Here is an 8410-nt window from a genome sequence, read left to right as displayed (position 1 = left end):
GCTGCCTGGCGCAGGGGATCACAGCTCCACTGCACAACTGAATGTTTGTGAGGGTACTTTGCAAGAGGAGAGCCAAGGCAGGGGGTTTCCATTTCCTGTTCTGAGGCAAAGAGGTTTGGAGTCAGAAATCTAAAAGGGGCAATAAGAGCTCTGAGAATTTTTTGTCGATCAATTGCTTGTTTTGTGAACAGTCACACATGATGTGCTTTCAGTCTCCCCTTTCTCGAAGGATGGAATTATCATCATTTTCTTTAGGCATGAATAATTCACTTATCCTACAAACAGGCAGCATTTTCTATCTGAAACTGAATGCCACAGAAGCTGGGGTAGGGGGCTCTAAGAGCACTTGGGGTAAATATATGAGACATGAAACAGATGAAAATATCCAGGGAGAAGGTATAAGAAAATAAGAGGAAGGTCAGAGCTCCATATGCTGCTTCTGCTTAAGGAATGCTGAACGACAGGAAATTAAATGCAAGTAATGGTGCTAAACGTACACTGTTGTAGGAGAATAAAAACATTTCATAGTATAGCAAGAGGAATGCCTCAGAGAGTGGTCTGGACTTGTCATTATCATCTGCACTCTGAACAGGACTCCAAGCCCAACAACAGCAGATGCCCAACAGCAGCTCCATCAGCGAGTTCCTCCTGCTGCCGTTGGCAGACACACGGCAGCTGCAGCTCCTGCACTTCTGGCTCTTGCTGGGCATCTACCTGGCTGCCCTCCTGGGCAACGGCCTCATCAGCACAGCCGTAGCCTGCGACCGCCGCCTGCACACCCCCATGTACTTCTTCCTCCTCAACCTGGCCCTCCTCGACCTGGGCTGCATCTCCACCACTCTCCCCAAAGCCATGGCCAACGCCCTCTGGGACACCAGGGCCATCTCCTACACAGGATGTGCTGCACAGCTCTTTTTCATTTTCTTCTTCATCTCAGCAGAGTTGTCCCTTCTCACCATCATGTCCTATGACCACTACGTTGCCATCTGCAAGCCCCTGCACTACGGGACCTTGATGGACAGCAGAGCTTGTGCCACCATGGCAGCAGCTGCCTGGGGCACTGGGGTTCTCTATTCCCTGCTGCACACTGCCAGTACGTTTTCACTGCCTCTCTGCCAAGGAAATGTTGTCAACCAGTTTTTCTGTGAAATCCCCCAGATCCTCAAACTCTTCTGCTCAGAATCAAATCTCAGGGAAGTTGTGTTTCTCTTTTTTGGTGTGAGTTTAGGCATTGGCTGCTTTGTTTTCATAGTGATGTCCTACGTGCAGATCTTCCTGGCTGTGCTGAGGATGCCCTGTGAGCAGGGACGGCACAAAGCCTTTTCCACATGCCTTCCTCACCTGGCCGTGGTCTCCCTATTTGTCAGCACTGGCGCTTTTGCCTACCTGAAGCCGCCGACCATTTCCTCCCCACTCCTGGATCTGACAGTGGCACTTCTGTACTCAGTGGTTCCTCCAGCAGTGAACCCCCTCATCTACAGCATGAGGAACAGGGAGATCAAGCACGCTCTCAGGAAGATGTTGCAATACACACTATTCCAGCTTCCATAAAATGTACAGCTTCCTCATAGGATTCCCACTGATGGTTCTTCATGCTTTATGCATCTTTGATTGTTTGATTGAGTGAGATATAGGAACGTGCAAAAAAAAATGTTATTGAACTTATAAATAAAAATGTATTACACTTTTTTCCTACCTAATTTCCATTTTTTCACTCCAAGAGCTCAAGTAAACATGTATACAGATTCCACGAATATGTTAAAAGATACCTAAAAAGGTTTCAAAATAGACTTTTACTTAGCTTTTCTTTTATCCTAATTTGTCTGGATTCAAGTAGGTACAGCCACAGACAGCAGCTCAACGTGCTCTTTTCATTTCTGATCTCTTTACACCACCACAGTGCTCTCGAGCCCTCTCATTTGTGCAGTCCTGAAGGTCTTGTGTGTCTCACGACTGTCCTGTTGCCTCTACAGCAGCAATCCAGTGCTGCAGTCAGTAGCCGGCAATATGAACAGGTCTGTCAGAGCTGATCTCCTTGCTGGCACTGCCATAACAAGAGGGCCCCTTTAGAGCAGGTCCAGAGAACTGGAGGGAGGCCTCTTCCAAAGCTGGTGTAAGGAATATACCTCAGGAGCTGCTCCCTGAGAAATCCTCAAGATCTTCTGGTGCTCTTCAGTGTGTGACCAGATCAAATTGAATAGTCCCAAGGAGACCCGTAAGCGTCTCAGGGCAGTGCTGTGGTTTAAATTTTATGGGTTGAGACAAAGAGAAAAAGAAAAGGATAATAATTATGACAAATGTATTTATACATATATAATATATTTAGCATATTTTCACACATATACAACATATGCAGTTGCAAGCATATATGCACAGATACTAATACGCATGTATATCTGTTTGCAAGTCCAGGACTAGTTGCAGGGGTTTTAACAGCTAGAGGGTTCATTATAGGAGCTGAAGTGGCTGTCTGGCTGTTGCAGGAGTTGAAGCGACCTCAGAGTTCATTGCCAGAACTGGAATCACCACAGGAACTGTGACTAAATTGGAGCAGCCACTGGGCTCATTGGAGGGGCTGGAGCCACTACAGGGCTGTACTTCCTCCCTTGGGAGGAATTTGTTTCATTTTCTTATAGCAATACATGGAACAGATACAGGACCCGTAGCAGGAGTGACTGCAGAGCTCATTATGAGGGGTGGAGTGACAGCGGGATCTGTCCCAGAGCATGGAACAACTGCAGGATGTGTAGCAAAACCTTGGAGCTGCTGCAGGGTCTGTGCCAAGAGTTGCAGAGGCTGCAGCACTGTCAGCAGATCCAGCTCTCTTCCCCTTGAGGATGCTGAAGACACACTTATGGGGCTGGGGATGCAGTTATGGGGCTGGGGACTCAGATATGGGTCTGTGTTCCCACTTATGGGGCTGGAGAGGCAGTTATGGGATTGGGGATGCAGGTATGGGGCTGGGGGTGCACTTATGGGGCTGGAGATGAACTTATGGGGCTGGGGAACCACTTATGGGTCACACTTATGGGGCTGGAGATGCAGTTATGATGTTTGGGGTCTCACTTGTGGGGCTGGGGATGCACTTATGGGGCTGTGGAGGCACTTATGGGTGACACTTTTGGGGCTGGTGTCACACTTATGGGGCTGGGGTCCTCATTGGTCCCTATGGGGTTACACTTATTGATCACACTTATGGGGCTGAGGATGCACTTATGGGGCTGGGGACACACTTATGGGGCTGGGGACTCAGTTATGAGGCTGGAGATGCAGTTACGGGTCACACTTATGGGGCTGGGAATGCAGATATGGGTCACACTTAAGGGGCTGGGGATGTAGTTATGGGCCACACTTATGGGGCTGGGAATGCAGATATGGGTCTGGGGTCCCACTTATGGGTCTGAGGACCCACTTATGGGGCTGGAGCCTCACTTATGGGTCACACTTATGGGGCCGGGGTCACACTTATTGGGCTGGGGACTCAGATATGGGGCTAGGGATGCAGTTACAGGTCACACTCATGGGGCTGTGTTCCCACTTATTGGGCTGGGGACTCAGTTATGGGTAACACTTATGGGGCTGGGGAGGCACTTAGGAACACAGTTATGGGGTTGGGGTCACACTTATGGGGCTGGAGCCTCACTTATGGAACACACTTATGGGGCTGGTGATACACTTATGGGGCTGGGGAGGCACTTATGGGGCTGTGTTTCCACTTATGGGGCTGGGGATGTAGTTATGGGGTCACACTTACGGGGCTGGGGACACATTTATGGGGCTGGGGAACCACTTATGGGGCTCGGGTCCCCATTTGGCCCCTATGGGGTCACACTTATGTGTCACACTTATGGGGCTGGGGACCCACTTATGGGGCTGGGGACTCAGTTATGGGGATGGGGATGTAGTTATGGGTCACACTTATGGGGCTGGAGCCTCACTTGTGGGTCACACTTATGGGGCTGGGGACCCACTTATGGGGCTGGGGACTCAGTTATGGGGATGGGGATGTAGTTATGGGTCACACTTATGGGGCTGGAGCCTCACTTGTGGGTCACACTTATGGGGCTGGGGACCCACTTATGGGCCTGGGGATGCACTTATGGGTCACACTTATGGGGCTGGGAACATCTCTAAGTCTATAGTTATGGGGCTGGGGACACAGTTATCAGGCTGAAGATTCGGTTATGGGGTTTTGGGTCACACTTATGCGGCTAGGGATGGACTTATGGGGCTGGGGTCTCCATTGGCTTCTATGAGGTCACACTGATGGGGTTGGGGACGCACTTATGGGGCTGGGGAGGCACTTATGGGTCACACTTATGGGTCTGTGTTCCCAGTTATGTGGCTGGGGTCCCCATTGACCCCTATGGGGTCCCACTTATGAGGCTGGGGACATCTCCAAGTCTTTAGGGTCTCAGTTATGGGGTTGGGGTTACAGTTATGGGGCTGGGGATGCAGTTATGGGGCTGGGGTCCCCATTGGCCCCTATGGGGTCACACTTATGGGTCTGGAGCCTCACTTATGGGTCTGGAGCTTCACTTATGGGGCTGGATTCACACTTAGGAACTCAGTTATGGGGTTTTGGGTCCCACTTATGGGTCTGGACACCCACTTATGGGGCTGGGGCCATCTCCAAGTCTATAGTTATGGTGTTTTGGGTCATACTTATGGGTCTGTGTTCCCACTTCTGGGGCTGGGGTCCCCATTGGCCCCTATGGGGTCACACTTATGGGTCTGTGTTCCCACTTATGGGGCTGGGGTCCCCACTGGCCTTTTTGGGGTCACACTTATGGGGCTGGGGATGAAGTTATGGGGCTGGAGCCACACTTATGGGTCACATTTATGAGGCTGGGGACATCTCAAAGTTTCATAGGGTCTCAGTTAGGGGGCTTTGGGTGACACTTATGGGGCTAGGGTCCCCATTGGCCCCTATGGGGTCACACTTATGGTTTTGGAGCCTCTCTTATGGGTCACACTTATGGGGCTGCGGAGGCACTTATGGGGTTTGGGGTATCACTTATGGGGCTAGAATCGTACTTATGGGGTTTGGGGTCACACTTATTGGTCTGTGTTCCCACTTATGGGGCTGGGGTCCCCGTTGACCCCTATGGGGTCCAACTATGGGGTTTTGCACTTGGGCCGGAAGAACCCCAGGCACCTGTACAGGCTGGGAGGAGTTGTTCTTGAGAGCAGCTCGGCTGAAAAAGACCTAGGTGTCCTGATAGATGAGAAACTTAACATGAGCCAGCAGTGCGCTCTGGCAGCCCGGAAAGCAAATGGGATCCTGGGCTCCATCAGGAGAGGGGTGGTCAGCCGGGATAGGGAGGTGATCGTCCCTCTCTACTCTGCTCTTGTGAGGCCCCATCTGGAGTACTGTGTCCAGGTGTGGAGCCCTCAGTACAAAAAAGATATGGAGATTTTGGAAAGGGTCCAGAGGAGGGCCACAAAGATGATCAGGGGGCTGGAGCACTTCCCCTATGAGGACAGGCTGAGGGAGTTGGGTTTGTTCAGCCTGGAGAAGAGAAGGTTGCGAGGTGACCTCATTGCAGCCTTTCAGTACCTGAAGGGAACTTACTCCCAGGAGGGGAGTAAACTCTTCGAAAGGGCTGATAATAGCAGGACTAGGGGAAATGGTTTTAAGTTGAAGGAGGGAAGATTTAGGTTGGATGTTAGGGGAAAGTTCTTTACTAGAAGGGTGGTTAGGTCCTGGAACAGGCTGCCCAGGGAGGTTGTGGATGCCCCGTCCTTGGAGGTGTTCAAGACCAGGTTGGACGGGGCCCTGGGCAACCTGATCTAGTAAATGTGTATGTTTGGTGGCCCTGCTAGGCAGGGGGGTTGGAACTACATGATCCTTGAGGTCCCTTCCAACCCGGGTGATTCTGTGATTCTGTGATTCTGTGATTCTGTGACAACAATATTCACAAGGCTGAAAAACAGGACTAAAAAGTGAAAAACTGCAGATGTGTAAAAGGACAACTTTTAACGAATCAAGCCTGGGATCTCAAGGTGTATTAAAACTTCCTTATTATACACATTTATAGATTCAAGTGATGGAAAAAAATGGTCAGAGAAGCAGAAGTGAATATAAAAATAATGACCAACAGCTTGCAATTTACACTGATTGGGAAAAAAAGATTTCCCTCCTTTCTTTCTTAATCTTCGGAGCAGACGTGCATTAATAACATGATTTGGATTAACTAATTAGAGAAAAGGTACTGTACATGATAATCCTGATCTCCTTGGCAACAGCAAAACAAAGAAACAAAGAGAAAGCTATTTAGTACCTTAACAACCACACCAAACTGTTTGAAAGCAGCTTTGGTCCTTAATTAACATGCACAGCAGCCTGTGCATTCATGTAACATATTGTAAATATCATTTTGTTCAGGCATTTTTAGCCTGGACTGCTAATTCCATTGACAAGGGTACTTGGAAATCTGCAGATAAATCTATTTTCTCTATCTGAGCTCCTGCTGAATCAGAATCCATCACTGCTTGTAGTATTGCTGTTCTGAAAGTGGCAGAGCCAAGATTTTACAAAGTACTCTAAAGAAAACCAGGCCAACAGTGTGCCTATGCCTCAAAACTTAGCTTTATCTCCACGTGGAAACCACAGGAGAAAACTATTTACTCACTTTATATACAGGCTACCACATCCCTCGTTTACAGGCGGAACAGCTAAACCCGTGCACTTACGGGTTCAGCTGAAGTTTATTGATGCCTTAAAAATTGAGGGGGAAATCAAGTTCTTCATCTCATTAGGAATTTCTAAAGCTTACTTCACTCTAGCTAGAGTGAAAGACAAAAAACACAGGAAGCCTTCCCAAACAACACTCCTGAGAGAACAAAAAATAAGTTCTGGTTGGCTCTAAATCTTTCATCCCTTACAAAATCAAAACTTCTCATCCCAGTTTTGAAGACTTAAATTTCCTATCACATACGTAAAACCTTTCTTTCTTTTTTTTTTCTTCTGAAGGGAAAAGTCATTTCAAAATGGTAAAATACAAAGTTTCTATTCTGAAAAGATTGAATAGAACAGAACATATTGTCCTTATCAGAAGGCTTTTTACAGTTTCTTTTTCTAAATTAGTTTCCCTTGAAGGCAGCACAAGGTAATGTCTGAGCCTTAGCATTTGATAAATCTATTGGAGAGGCATAGTCTGACTGTTGGAGAACAGGCACAGGCTCACATAGCCATGAGCAGTTCAGGTTTTTCTCTGTAACTGAGTTGTGATGGTAAGTTTGGGATAATAATATCATGTGCCTGACTGGGATGCTGAGATTCATTAGCTGAAGTCTATAAAACACTCTGAAGATGTGGACAACCATATCTTCTCTCTGCAGAGCCTCCATGCAAACAGCAGAATGAAATGGCCTTGCAGGGAGAATATGTTCTGGGGGTGGAGGGACTGTGCTTCATTTCTGATATCTTCTATATTGTAGCTTTGTTCCTGCATGGAGCAGACCTTGCTTATCATGACCTGTAACTGTATCCTGCCATTAACAATAATGGCAGTTCTGTTAGTTCTGTCTTCTTCCTTTCATGGCAAAGAAACTGTCCCCTCTTGCATAACTAAATGAGCTTGGACTCGTTAACGCTAAGCGAGGTCTCCTTCCAAGTCTGCTCCAGATAGCAAGTACCCTTTTTAGGGCTGCATGGCTGCTGAAGCAATTGGGCATGTCAGACATGTTATCATCCTGTAATTAGGTAGTAATTGAAAGATGCCGGATAAACATTATTAATCATTAATATTCATAGAAGTAGCACTTCTGCAAATGCTGCTGTAGCACCTGTTACAATTCTTGTGGGGGAACTATTGGCACCGCGACCTGAGATGCCCAAATGCTGGTACACGCACAGCACATCCCCAGAGCAGTGTGCTGCACTGCCAGCCAGAGTTGTGGTGACCACCTTTGACTGCAGCATCCTCTAGAGCAGCAGGTCTGACTGGCAGCCCAGGATGCACACACCTGCAGAAGGATCTGCTTTTAAGTAATGAATCATAAGACTCATCACATTAGTATCGTATAACTGACGTGCAGAAAGACCAAGGCTTCTCCACATTTGAAAACAAGTATTTTAATTCATTAAATGCTAACTACATAGTGAAACGTTGCAAAAGGCAAACATCAAACTGCCCTACAGAGCTACCTTCACTAAGGCTGAGCAACTATCTGTAATCTGAATCTATCAGTGGCTTTTCTGACAGACCACTTGTTGAATGTCCTTGCTCAACACCTCCACTGACAGGGATTTCCATCTTCCAAAGGTCCCAGTCTTCTTCAGTAGTATATATATTTTCAGTATATTTCTGCATATTTTTGTCTAACACACAATCCTAAATAATTCTTATTGGATTTAAGCCTGCCTGTGGCCTCCTATGACTTATGATATACACAGTAATTGCTG

Source organism: Coturnix japonica, chromosome 24, assembly GCF_054131305.1.
Source record: "Coturnix japonica strain WE chromosome 24, WE-NBRP24, whole genome shotgun sequence".
NCBI classification, from domain to species: Eukaryota; Metazoa; Chordata; class Aves; order Galliformes; family Phasianidae; genus Coturnix; species Coturnix japonica.
This window is presented reverse-complemented; position numbering follows the sequence as displayed.